We start from the raw sequence: 13,439 nt of genomic DNA on the forward strand, positions 1-13,439 counted from the left end.
GGGCGAGCGTTTTGTGAAAACCCAGATGCATGAGCCGTTCATGAGCTGCCAGAACAACCCTACCCCGCACAGCAACAGGCACCACGAGCACGTGACGCCGGGACATGTTGTCCCACCTCATCAACAGGCCCTGTCTGCACACCCAGGAACCGACCCGCGCCTCCCCTTGTTCGGGAGCGCCAACTTTCCGACGCAGCGTAAGTAGGGAGCTGTCGGACATCTGGAGGCGGCCCCACTCAATGAGGGGCAACGACAACAGCGAATCCCTCCCCGTGGGGGCGTCCTCTCCCGGGGTGTCAGTGGCGGCGAGCGCAACTCCCGGGGTGCCGGCGACCGGGGGTTTGCACCGCGCTGATCCCAACAAACATGTGCAGTCCGTGCACGGCGGCAACCGCGACAAGGCGTCCGCGTTTGAGTGCCGCAACCCTTTTCGGTAAATCGTCGTGAATTGGTAGTCTTGAAGGACCTCCAACCATCGGGACAATTGGCCCGATGGCTGCGCCACGCGCATAGCGTATTGTAGAGCCGCATGGTCCGTCCGGACCGTAAAATGACGGCCGTAAAGATACGGCCTGAATTGCTGTGTAAAAAACACAATGGCTAACAATTCACGACGAGTTACGCAATAGCGTTGTTCTGCGGGGGAAAGAACCCTACTACCGTAGGCGACCACCCGTTCAACCCCCCCGACCAACTGTGAGAGCACCCCCCCGATACCCGTATTGCTGGCGTCCGTGTCAAGCAAAAACGGTTGTGTGAAATCGGGGTAACACAAGGGGGGAGCCTGCACCAAAGCGTCACGGAGGGAGCAGAACGCATCCTCCTCCTCTGCCCCCCAGTGAAACCTCACACCCTTAGCCGTCAAAGCGTGCAGGGGCTTGGCTATGGTGGCAAATTGCTTGACAAAACGACGGTAATAGGAGGCAAAACCAATGAAACTACGAACCTCCGTGACCGAGGTTGGCGTTGGCCATGAGCTGACGCAATGCGTCTTAGCAGGGTCCGTCGAGATCCCTGAACGACTCACGATATGGCCCAAATACCTGACCGATTCCCGAAGCAGAAAACATTTAGCCGGTTTAAATTTTAGCTTAGCGGAACGCATCCTGAGGAACACCGCTCTCAGTCGCTGGAGGTGCTCCTCGAAAGTCCGACTAAAGACGATAATATCGTCAAGATAAATCAAACAGGTATCCCATTGGAGGCCCGACAAAACCAATTCCATGAGTCTCTGGAACGTGGCGGGAGCGGAATGTAAGCCCATGGGCAAACGGTTGAATTCAAAAAGGCCCCCAGGTGTCCGGAAAGCAGTTTTAGGTTTAGACTCGTTATCGAGTGGCAATTGCCAAAATCCAGAAAGCAGATCGAGTGTGGAAAAAAACTGCGCTCCCGCCAAGGCATCCAGCGACTCATCCATCCTGGGGAGCGGATACGCATCCGCCATCGAGATTTTGTTTAAGCGGCGGAAATCGACACAAAACCGCAAGGACCCGTCCTGTTTCTTTACTAGGACAATAGGAGCACCCCACGGACTAGAAGAGGGCGAAATGATATCGGCCGCCAACATATCATTAACCGCCGATTGCACATGTTCCTTCTCGGCCGGGCTGAGCCGGAAGGGATTCTGACGAATAGGGGCCGCGTCCCCTGTAGCTATGTGGTGGCGCAACAGGTCAGTGCAGCCGATATCGTACTTATGTTTGCTGAACACGTCAGCAAACTCGATGAGCAAACCCCTCAATGCTCCCAATTGCACCCCGGACAAGTTAGCAGAACCCGCACACAGCGAGTCCAACCACTCAGTCCCCTCATCACTTTGAGGATGCGACTCGACAGTAAAATCTGCTTGAGCCACGAGCCGTTCCTCAACGGGCAGCGGCGCGGCGTGAGCCAGCACCGTTCCCTGCGCAATTACGGCCGGCCGCGACCCCGTATTCAGGACCATTACGAACGGCTCACTGTCCCCTCTCACCACGGTTTGAGCAACCGCTAAGTCGAGGCCCTTACTGGCTCTGTTTGACGGCCCCAACAGCACCCCCTGTGCCTCCGCACCCACCTCGAGTGGCTTCCTGAACCGAAGGGGTACTAACATTTGCGATCCCGGGGGTACCCGTACAGTGTGAGTCGCCAGCGCCTGCACCGTCGCACAAACCGTGCGCACTTTGATAGGGCTCGACAAGAAGGCAACCCGCCGACCTGACGGAAGCTCTATGCAGGCCTGATCAATAAGAATTTTGATGGGCATTTTTGACAAAAAGTCCGTACCTAGCAAACAGGGAACGGCCAGCGATGATGATACAAAAATAGGGCCCGCTAATTTAATGTCCCCAATGCAAATAGTCGCCCGAATCTGGCCGATGATCCCCAGGGATCCCCCATTCGCCGCATAAAATGGCACGTCTACCGGCAGAAGGGGTCTACTTTGGACGGGAAGAATGTTATAAATAAGGTCCGAGATGATGGTGGCCGACGCACCCGTGTCAACAAGCACCCGGACCTCAACCCCGTCAATGAACCCCGTTACCACGGACGACCCGGCTGACGCAGCCACGATCCTGTGGGCCAATTCGGACCACTCGACTGCTTGCGGGCCGCGTACGGACCCCCCTCGCCGAATTGAACCCCCGGCACCCAGCCGCGAACCCCCCACCGCGAAGCGGCGACCCGAATGTGCCGTGTTTGTGGACCGAACGTGTGAGGTGCGCGACTTGCCGGGTTTTGTTGGGATGACTTGTGGCCCTGGTCGTCGTCCCGACGTGGTCCTGCGGCGCGCGGACGCGGGGCCCGGCACCCGGCTGCGACGTGACCCCGAAGGCCGCAGTTGTAGCAGACGACGGACGTCGTAGGTTTCGGTTGCTCCAGCTTGCGGGGCGAACGTGTGGGCAAACGACCTCCCGTTCTCCACTCCCCCGGACACGATGCAGCGAAGCCCCGCTCCTGCACCGCAGCTGGCTGAGGTTCGGCGATCGTGGCGGCCAGTGCCGCATTCCCCGGCCATTTGCAGACGACCCCCGGCTTGCGTTTGAGGACCTCGTACGCGTGAATGCTCGTGGCGATCGCCAGGGAGCAGATCTCCATCTCGTCTGCCACGTTGATGGGGACCCCCAACTCGTGGGCCAACACCAGCAGCTGCTCCGTCACCATGGCGTCCTTCCCCTCCTTATCCATGCGGGGAAAAGCCGCGTCCGCCAAGGCGAGCAGTGCCGTGCGGTAGGCTAGCGTCGTTTCCCCAGCCACCTTCCGCCGATCGTAGAACTGGTGGCGGCACGTGGAGGGCGGCCCGAACACCTTCGCCATCAGGTGTAGTGCGGCCTGGAGCGTAGAGCGGGACGACCTTGCAGCAGATGTGAAGGCTGCAAGCGCGTCGTCGTCAAGCATCGCTGGCAACGCACGCAGGGCAGTGGTGTCGGACCACCCCGACATCTCCTGATGAGCGAGGAACCTTCGTTGGAAGGCTCCCCAGTCGCCCCCATCCGCCTTGAACGCCGACAGCGCGGGCAATCTTTGCTGGAGGACCCGATCGTCGTCGACGTCGGAGAGATTTTCCCGCGCTCCGCTGGAGTTGTGTAAAATGTCGGCTCGGTTGTCAGGCGCAAAATGGAGGGCTCCGGCGCGCGCCGATGACGTGGGCTGCGCTGCGCGGAGGTGTCCGGCCACGTGGCGTCCGTCTTTCCCGCCAATCGGTGGCGGCCCCCCAAAAACGGCGGCAACTTCCAGGCTTTTGGCGCGAAGCGCCCTTTGGCGGGAATCCTCCACCGTCGCTTCCTCCACGACCCCCGCAGCCGTTTTTCCGCTCGCCGGAACGGAGATGTCGGCCAAGACAGCGGCGGCGGCGAGTAGCAACTCCGCCAAGCGGGCGTGCGCGTCCTGGAGGCCGGTGTCGGAGGCAAGCGGAGCGTCGGCCATCACCGCGAAGTGCTGCATCGGCGGCAACTCCTCGTCCTCTACTCCCGAGGTCGGTGTCCCCGGTACGCCGTCGTCATCCCGACCTCGCTCGTGGGTACGGGTAGTCTTCCTTGTGTCCATACTTCTTGAAGACAGGTTTACTTCTGACGCCAGTTGTAATGTAGTAACTCGGCGGGAGACGACTTCACGGGTAACACACTCTTTATTTTATCAAACTTGGTTACAGGTGACTAACACCTACTTTGTATCTCGGGTGACAACCACCCACTTAGCTACTTGGCGACTAACGCCCACTGAGCTACTCGGATGACCCACATCCACTTAGTACTCGGGTGACAAACACCCACTTAGCTACTTGGCGACTAACGCCCACTGAGCTACTCGGATGACCAACATCCACTTAGTACTCGGGTGACAAACACCCACTTAGCTACTTGGCGACTAACGCCCACTGAGCTACTCGGATGACCAACATCCTCTTAGCTACTTGGCGACTAACGCCACTGAGCTACTCGGATGACCAACATCCACTTAGTACTCGGGTGACAAACACCCACTTAGCTACTTGGCGACTAACGCCCACTGAGCTACTCGGATGACCAACATCCACTTAGTACTCGGGTGACAAACACCCACTTAGCTACTTGGCGACTAACGCCCACTGAGCTACTCGGATGACCAACATCCTCTTAGCTACTTGGCGACTAACGCCACTGAGCTACTCGGATGACCAACATCCACTTAGTACTCGGGTGACAAACACCCACTTAGCTACTTGGCGACTAACGCCCACTGAGCTATTCGGATGACCAACATCCACTTAGCTACTCGGCGACTAACGCCACTGAGCTACTCGGATGACCAACATCCACTTAGCTACTCGGCGACTAACGCCACTGAGCTACTCGGCTTCACTAGGTCTTCAGCTCCGTCTTCGGGTCTTCAACTGGGTAACTCTCCCCGAGTGCTCTCGCGCGTCCCCCTTTATACCCCACCTGCGGACGTCGCTGCGAGCACCCACTTATTCGACCAATCGCCGGGCGCTGGCTACGATCCTCTTTTCCCACATCTCATCGTGCCTCACCACTCACTCCGCGCCGCCTCGTCATCTGTCACTCCCGGCGCGCGCGTCCACACCACGCCCACAACGCGTGCCCAACCCCGCACCCCGCGCCGCCCCGTGATCCATCACTGTCACAGTCGGCGCACGTCAATACCACCACTACACATATGCGTGTTTAGTGGGGGTGCATGTGTGTGTTTAGTGGGGGTGCATGTGCGTGTTTAATGGGGGTGCGTGTGAGTGTTTAGTGGAGGTGCGTGTCAGTGTTTAGTGGAGGTGCGTGTGAGTGTTTAGTGGGGGTGCATGTGTGTGTTTAGTGGGGGTGCATGTCCGTGTTTAATGGGGGTGCATGTGAGTGTTTAGTGGAGGTGCATGTGCGTGTTTAGTGGGGGTGCATGTGCGTGTTTAGTGGGGGTGCATGTGCGTGTTTAGTGGGGGTGCATGTGTGTGTTTAGTGGGGGTGCATGTCCGTGTTTAATGGGGGTGCATGTGAGTGTTTAGTGGGGGTGCATGTGCGTGTTTAGTGGGGGTGCATGTGCGTGTTTAGTGGGGGTGCATGTGCGTGTTTAGTGGGGGTGCATGTGAGTGTTTAGTGGGGGTGCATGTGAGTGTTTAGTGGGGGTGAGTGTTTAGTGGGGGTTCGTGTGCGTGTTTAGTGGGGGTGCGTGTGCGTGTTTAGTGGGGGTGCATGTGAGTGTTTAGTGGAGGTGTGCGTGTGGTTAGTGGGGGTGCATGTGCGTGTTTAGTGGGGGTGCATGTGAGTGTTTAGTGGGGGTGCATGTGAGTGTTTAGTGGGGGTGCGTGTGTGTGTTTAGTGGGGGTGCATGTGTGTGTTTAGTGGGGGTGTGAGTGTTTAGTGGGGGTGCATGCGAGTGTTTAGTGGGGGTGGCGTGTGTGTGTTTAGTGGGGGTTCATGTGAGTGTTTAGTGGAGGTTCCATGTGAGTGTTTAGTGGGGGTGCATGTGAGTGTTTAGTGGGGGTGCATGTGAGTGTTTATTGGGGGTGCATGCATGTGTTTAGTGGGGGTGCGTGTATGTGTTTAGTGGGGGTGCATGTGAGTGTTTAGTGGAGGTGTGCGTGTGTTTAGTGGGGGTGCATGTGAGTGTTTAGTGGGGGTGCATGTGCGTGTTTAGTGGGGGTGCATGTGCGTGTTTAGTGGGGGTGCATGTGCGTGTTTAGTGGGGGTGCATGTGCGTGTTTAGTGGGGGTGCATGTGCGTGTTTAGTGGGGGTGCATGTGCGTGTTTAATGGGGGTGCATGTGAGTGTTTAGTGGGGGTGCATGTGCGTGTTTAGTGGGGGTGCATGTGCGTGTTTAATGGGGGTGCATGTGAGTGTTTAGTGGGGGTGCGTGTGAGTGTTTAGTGGGGGTGCATATGCGTGTTTAGTGGGGGTGCATGTGTGTGTTTAGTGGGGGTGCATGTGCGTGTTTAATGGGGGTGCGTGTGAGTGTTTAGTGGAGGTGCGTGTGAGTGTTTAGTGGGGGTGCATGTGTGTGTTTAGTGGGGGTGCATGTCCGTGTTTAATGGGAGTGCATGTGAGTGTTTAGTGGGGGTGCATGTGCGTGTTTAGTGGGGGTGCATGTGCGTGTTTAGTGGGGGTGCATGTGTGTGTTTAGTGGGGGTGCATGTCCGTGTTTAATGGGGGTGCATGTGAGTGTTTAGTGGGGGTGCATGTGCGTGTTTAGTGGGGGTGCATGTGCGTGTTTAGTGGGGGTGCATGTGCGTGTTTAGTGGGGGTGCATGTGAGTGTTTAGTGGGGGTGCATGTGAGTGTTTAGTGGGGGTGAGTGTTTAGTGGGGGTGCGTGTGCGTGTTTAGTGGGGGTGCGTGTGCGTGTTTAGTGGGGGTGCATGTGAGTGTTTAGTGGAGGTGTGCGTGTGGTTAGTGGGGGTGCATGTGCGTGTTTAGTGGGGGTGCATGTGAGTGTTTAGTGGGGGTGCATGTGAGTGTTTAGTGGGGGTGCGTGTGTGTGTTTAGTGGGGGTGCGTGTGTGTGTTTAGTGGGGGTGTGAGTGTTTAGTGGGGGTGCATGCGAGTGTTTAGTGGGGGTGGCGTGTGTGTGTTTAGTGGGGGTTCATGTGAGTGTTTAGTGGAGGTTCCATGTGAGTGTTTAGTGGGGGTGCATGTGAGTGTTTAGTGGGGGTGCATGTGAGTGTTTATTGGGGGTGCATGCATGTGTTTAGTGGGGGTGCGTGTATGTGTTTAGTGGGGGTGCATGTGAGTGTTTAGTGGAGGTGTGCGTGTGTTTAGTGGGGGTGCATGTGAGTGTTTAGTGGGGGTCCATGTGTGTTGTTTAGTGGGGGTGCGTGTATGTGTTTAGTGGGGGTGCATGTGAGTGTTTAGTGGAGGTGTGCGTGTGTTTAGTGGGGGGTGCATGTGTGTGTTTAGTGGGGGTGAGTGTTTAGTGGGGGTGCGTGTGCGTGTTTAGTCGGGGTGCGTGTGCGTGTTTAGTGGGGGTGCGTGTGTGTGTTTAGTGGGGGTGCATGTGAGTGTTTAGTGGAGGTGTGCGTGTGGTTAGTGGGGGTGCATGTGAGTGTTTAGTGGGGGTGCATGTGAGTGTTTATTGGGGGTGCATGCATGTGTTTAGTGGGGGTGCGTGTATGTGTTTAGTGGGGGTGCATGTGAGTGTTTAGTGGAGGTGTGCGTGTGTTTAGTGGGGGTGCATGTGAGTGTTTAGTGGGGGTCCATGTGTGTTGTTTAGTGGGGGTGCGTGTATGTGTTTAGTGGGGGTGCATGTGAGTGTTTAGTGGAGGTGTGCGTTTGTTTAGTGGGGGGTGCATGTGTGTGTTTAGTGGGGGTGCATGTGAGTGTTTAGTGGGGGTGCATGTGAGTGTTTAGTGGGGGTGCATGTGAGTGTTTAGTGGGGGTGCATGTGAGTGTTTAGTGGGGGTGCATGTGAGTGTTTAGTGGGGGTGAGTGTTTAGTGGGGGTGAGTGTTTAGTGGGGGTGCGTGTGCGTGTTTAGTGGGGGTGCGTGTGCGTGTTTAGTGGGGGTGCATGTGAGTGTTTAGTAGGGGTGCATGTGTGTGTTTAGTGGGGGTGCATGTGAGTGTTTAGTGGAGGTGTGCATGTGTTTAGTGGGGGTGCATGTGAGTGTTTAGTGGGGGTGCGTGTGTTTAGTGGGGGTGCATGCGTGTGTTTAGTGGGGGTGCATGTGAGTGTTTAGTGGGGGTGCGTGTGTTTAGTGGGGGTGCATGCGTGTGTTTAGTGGGGGTGCATGCGTGTGTTTAGTGGGGGTACATGTGAGTGTTTAGTGGGGGTGCATGTGTTTAGTGGGGTGCATGTGCGTGTTTAGTGGGGGTGCGTGTGAGTGTTTAGTGGGGTGCATGTGTGTGTTTAGTGGGGGTGCATGTGAGTGTTTAGTGGGGGTGCGTGTGAGTGTTTAGTGGGGGTGCGTGTGCGTGTTTAGTGGGGGTGCATGTGCGTGTTTAGTGGGGGTGCATGTGCGTGTTTAGTGGGGGTGCATGTGTGTGTTTAGTGGGGGTGCGTGTGAGTGTTTAGTGGAGGTGCGTGTGAGTGTTTAGTGGGGGTGCGTGTGTGTGTTTAGTGGGGGTGCATGTGAGTGTTTAGTGGGGGTGCATGTGCGTGTTTAGTGGGGGTGCATGTGCGTGTTTAGTGGGGGTGCATGTGCGTGTTTAGTGGGGGTGCATGTGCGTGTTTAGTGGGGGTGCATGTGCGTGTTTAGTGGGGGTGCATGTGCGTGTTTAATGGGGGTGCATGTGAGTGTTTAGTGGGGGTGCATGTGCGTGTTTAATGGGGGTGCATGTGAGTGTTTAGTGGGGGTGCGTGTGAGTGTTTAGTGGGGGTGCATGTGCGTGTTTAGTGGGGGTGCATATGCGTGTTTAGTGGGGGTGCATGTGTGTGTTTAGTGGGGGTGCATGTGCGTGTTTAATGGGGGTGCGTGTGAGTGTTTAGTGGAGGTGCGTGTGAGTGTTTAGTGGGGGTGCATGTGTGTGTTTAGTGGGGGTGCATGTCCGTGTTTAATGGGGGTGCATGTGAGTGTTTAGTGGGGGTGCATGTGCGTGTTTAGTGGGGGTGCATGTGCGTGTTTAGTGGGGGTGCATGTGCGTGTTTAGTGGGGGTGCATGTGTGTGTTTAGTGGGGGTGCATGTCCGTGTTTAATGGGGGTGCATGTGAGTGTTTAGTGGGGGTGCATGTGCGTGTTTAGTGGGGGTGCATGTGCGTGTTTAGTGGGGGTGCATGTGCGTGTTTAGTGGGGGTGCATGTGAGTGTTTAGTGGGGGTGCATGTGAGTGTTTAGTGGGGGTGAGTGTTTAGTGGGGGTGCATGTGAGTGTTTAGTGGGGGTGCATGTGAGTGTTTAGTGGGGGTGCATGTGAGTGTTTAGTGGGGGTGCATGTGAGTGTTTAGTGGGGTGCATGTGCGTGTTTAGTGGGGGTGCATGTGCGTGTTTAGTGGGGGTGCATGTGTGTGTTTAGTGGGGGTGCATGTGCGTGTTTAGTGGAGGTTAATGTGCGTGTTTAGTGGGGGTGCATGTGTGTGTTTAGTGGGGGTGCGTGTGAGTGTTTAGTGGAGGTGCGTGTGAGTGTTTAGTGGGGGTGCGTGTGTGTGTTTAGTGGGGGTGCATGTGAGTGTTTAGTGGGGGTGCATGTGCGTGTTTAGTGGGGGTGCATGTGCGTGTTTAGTGGGGGTGCATGTGCGTGTTTAGTGGGGGTGCATGTGCGTGTTTAGTGGGGGTGCATGTGCGTGTTTAGTGGGGGTGCATGTGCGTGTTTAATGGGGGTGCATGTGAGTGTTTAGTGGGGGTGCATGTGCGTGTTTAATGGGGGTGCATGTGAGTGTTTAGTGGGGGTGCGTGTGAGTGTTTAGTGGGGGTGCATGTGCGTGTTTAGTGGGGGTGCATATGCGTGTTTAGTGGGGGTGCATGTGTGTGTTTAGTGGGGGTGCATGTGCGTGTTTAATGGGGGTGCGTGTGAGTGTTTAGTGGAGGTGCGTGTGAGTGTTTAGTGGGGGTGCATGTGTGTGTTTAGTGGGGGTGCATGTCCGTGTTTAATGGGGGTGCATGTGAGTGTTTAGTGGGGGTGCATGTGCGTGTTTAGTGGGGGTGCATGTGCGTGTTTAGTGGGGGTGCATGTGCGTGTTTAGTGGGGGTGCATGTGTGTGTTTAGTGGGGGTGCATGTCCGTGTTTAATGGGGGTGCATGTGAGTGTTTAGTGGGGGTGCATGTGCGTGTTTAGTGGGGGTGCATGTGCGTGTTTAGTGGGGGTGCATGTGCGTGTTTAGTGGGGGTGCATGTGAGTGTTTAGTGGGGGTGCATGTGAGTGTTTAGTGGGGGTGAGTGTTTAGTGGGGGTGCATGTGAGTGTTTAGTGGGGGTGCATGTGAGTGTTTAGTGGGGGTGCATGTGAGTGTTTAGTGGGGGTGCATGTGAGTGTTTAGTGGGGTGCATGTGCGTGTTTAGTGGGGGTGCATGTGCGTGTTTAGTGGGGGTGCATGTGTGTGTTTAGTGGGGGTGCATGTGCGTGTTTAGTGGGGGTGCATGTGCGTGTTTAGTGGAGGTTAATGTGCGTGTTTAGTGGGGGTGCGTGTTTAGTGGGGGTGCGTGTGCGTGTTTAGTGGAGGTGCGTGTGCGTGTTTAGTGGGGGTGCGTGTGAGTGTTTAGTGGGGGTGCATGTGCGTGTTTAGTGGGGGTGCGTGTGCGTGTTTAGTGGAGGTGCGTGTGCGTGTTTAGTGGGGGTGCATGTGAGTGTTTAGTGGGGGTGAGTGTTTAGTGGGGGTGCATGTGAGTGTTTAGTGGGGGTGCATGTGCGTGTTTAGTGGGGGTGCATGTGAGTGTGGAGGTGTGCGAGGAGAGAGCAGCGCCGGCCGAGTTTCTCCGCTACGGTTGCACCACAGGAACATTCTGTGGAAACTATTGCCAGTGATGATTGTTGACAACAATTGCTATGAAATCTTCGCAGTCGATCACAGCCTATGAGGTGTGGTCTTGGTCGTGAAGTCTGTTGCGCTGACGCTACCGACGGCAGTATCGTGCTTTTATTCTGCCCTCGGCTTCTTGTGGTGTTCACAAGGGGCCGGCATTCCACCCCACTCCCTTCCCAGCAACTCAACTACTCTCATTGCGAGGCCACTATTCGATTCCGGATCATATAATTGGTATGGTCTTGTTATCATTCGTATTGTTTCTCAATTATTCTCCGTTTAATGATGAAATGTAATAACTTATTAAGTTTTGTGTGCTCTGTTAGCTGCGGTCTCGCCGGGATAGGGGTGGCTCGCAAACCAACCTGCCGCACCGGTGTCACATTGACCAATCACCACCATGGGCCTAAATATATTGAACGATTGGAAATAATAACTTCTCACGCATGTGTAATGTAGTAACTCGGCGGGAGACGACTTCACGGGTAGCACACTCTTTTATTTAAACCAACGGTATTACACGAGTGATCAACACCCACTTAGCTACACGGGCGACTAACGCCACTTAGCTACCCGGGCGACCTACGCCCACTTAGCTACTCGGCGACTAACGCCACTTGGCTACCCGGGCGACTAACGCCCACTTACTACTCGACTATCTACTCGGGCGACTAACGCCCACTTAGCTACTCGGCGACTAACGCCCACTTAGCTACTCGGGCGACTAACGCCACTTAGCTACCCGGGCGACTAACGCCCACTTACTACTTGACTATCTACTCGGGCGACTAACGCCCACTTAGCTACTCGGCGACTAACGCCACTTAGCTTCTCGGAACACACCCAGCTGGGGTGTCCGTCTCGACCCTGGGTCCCACAGTCCCGACCCACATGGGCGTCGGACCTCGGGTCCCACGGTCTCGCCTTCGAGCCACACGGGCCCTACCCCTTCCACTCCGTCCGTAATCTCTTAACTAGCTAACTGCCCCGAGTGCTCTTGCGCGTAACCCTTTATACCCCTCCTACGGACGTCGCTGCGAGCACCTCCCCTTCGACCAATCACCGGGCGCTGGCTACGATCCTCTTTTCCCCATCTCGTGTCAGCGCGCCTCCACACCCACGCCGCGCCGCCCGTCATCTGTCACTCCCGGCGCGCGCGTCCATACCACGCCCCCAACGCGTGCCCAACCCCGCACCCCGTGCCGCCGCGTGATCCATCACTGTCACAGCCGGCGCACGTCAACACCACCACTACATCACCCCCTACCACATAGCTCGCAGCCGACCCGGCTGCTATAAAAATATACAAACCCCCCTTCCCCCTGTGTGCCCCGTAACACAACAAGAACAACAAGAACAACAACTAACGTAACAACATAACACAACGCGAACACTACCATCCGCAATCATCAACCAATGCCACCACGACAACAGAACAATATATACAATCAGGCGAGAGACAACAATAAATGTGTATGCGGAAAAAAAATGTGTTTCCTTGGCTCGTGTAGCGTCCCCTTCCTTCCGAGCGTCCCTTGAACGGGACATTACCCCGGGAGAGGGGGAACACGGCGGCGAGCTCAGGGTTGAAAAAGAGGGAACACCAAAAATTTTTTTTTTTTTTTCACAAAAAGTGTCGTGTCCTAGCCCGAGTCCTCCTAGCCGGTCCGTCGTACGGCACCCGACGTGGTTGACCGCCCGATGGTTCCGGCAGTTCAGGAAAGCACGGGCCAGGCATCGGGGGTCCACGCGTGCAGCGGGGTTCCGGCTCCCGACGGTCAGCAGCCGTCAAGCCCGAGTCACCTGGGGGTGGGTCCGGTAAAGACACGTGAGGATCAGCCTGCAACACATCCCCCCCCGAGTCGACGGTCACGTCACACGCCCGGTCGCTACGGCACAAAGCGGGGTCACGCGGTGCCGCGTAGGGTTTCAGTCGGGAGGCGTGCACGTACCAACGGCGTTTTTCCCATTTAATCAGTACACTCTGGGGTCGTGCAACCCGCACAATTTCCACCGGTCCCCTCCATGGCCTCAACAATTTGGGGGACGTAGCCAACGGTGCATGTGGACAATGCAGCCAGGCCTTATCGCCTGGTTTCCAATCGTGCGTATGCACCCTCCGTGCATGCAATCTCTCGTTCGCGATCTGCCGAGACCGCGAATTCAATCTCGCAGCCTCTCGCGCTTCAGCCAATCTGGCGATATTAAACTTGATGTGGTCTGCCAATTTAGATTTTGCACGTGGCTGGGAAATCCCCAGCTGGACGTCCATGGCCGGATCGGCCTCCCGCCCATACATAAGAAAAAATGGGGAAAACCCCGTTGCCGCATGAGGGGCCATTCTATAGGCCGCGAGTACCCCCGGTACCTGTAAGTCCCAATCCACCTGATCGTCGCAGACCTGTTGGCACAGCATAGACGTAATCGTCCTGTTCAGACGTTCAACCATTCCGTCAGTCTGCGGGTGGTACGGGGAGGTACGCACCTTCTTTGCACCCAACAGGTCGCACACCTCGCGCAACAAACTGCTCTCAAAATTTTTCCCTTGATCCGTCAGCAAGCGTTCGGGGGCGCCCTTGTCCATGACATAACC

Source organism: Lampetra fluviatilis, chromosome 79, assembly GCF_964198595.1.
Source record: "Lampetra fluviatilis chromosome 79, kcLamFluv1.1, whole genome shotgun sequence".
NCBI lineage: Eukaryota > Metazoa > Chordata > Hyperoartia > Petromyzontiformes > Petromyzontidae > Lampetra > Lampetra fluviatilis.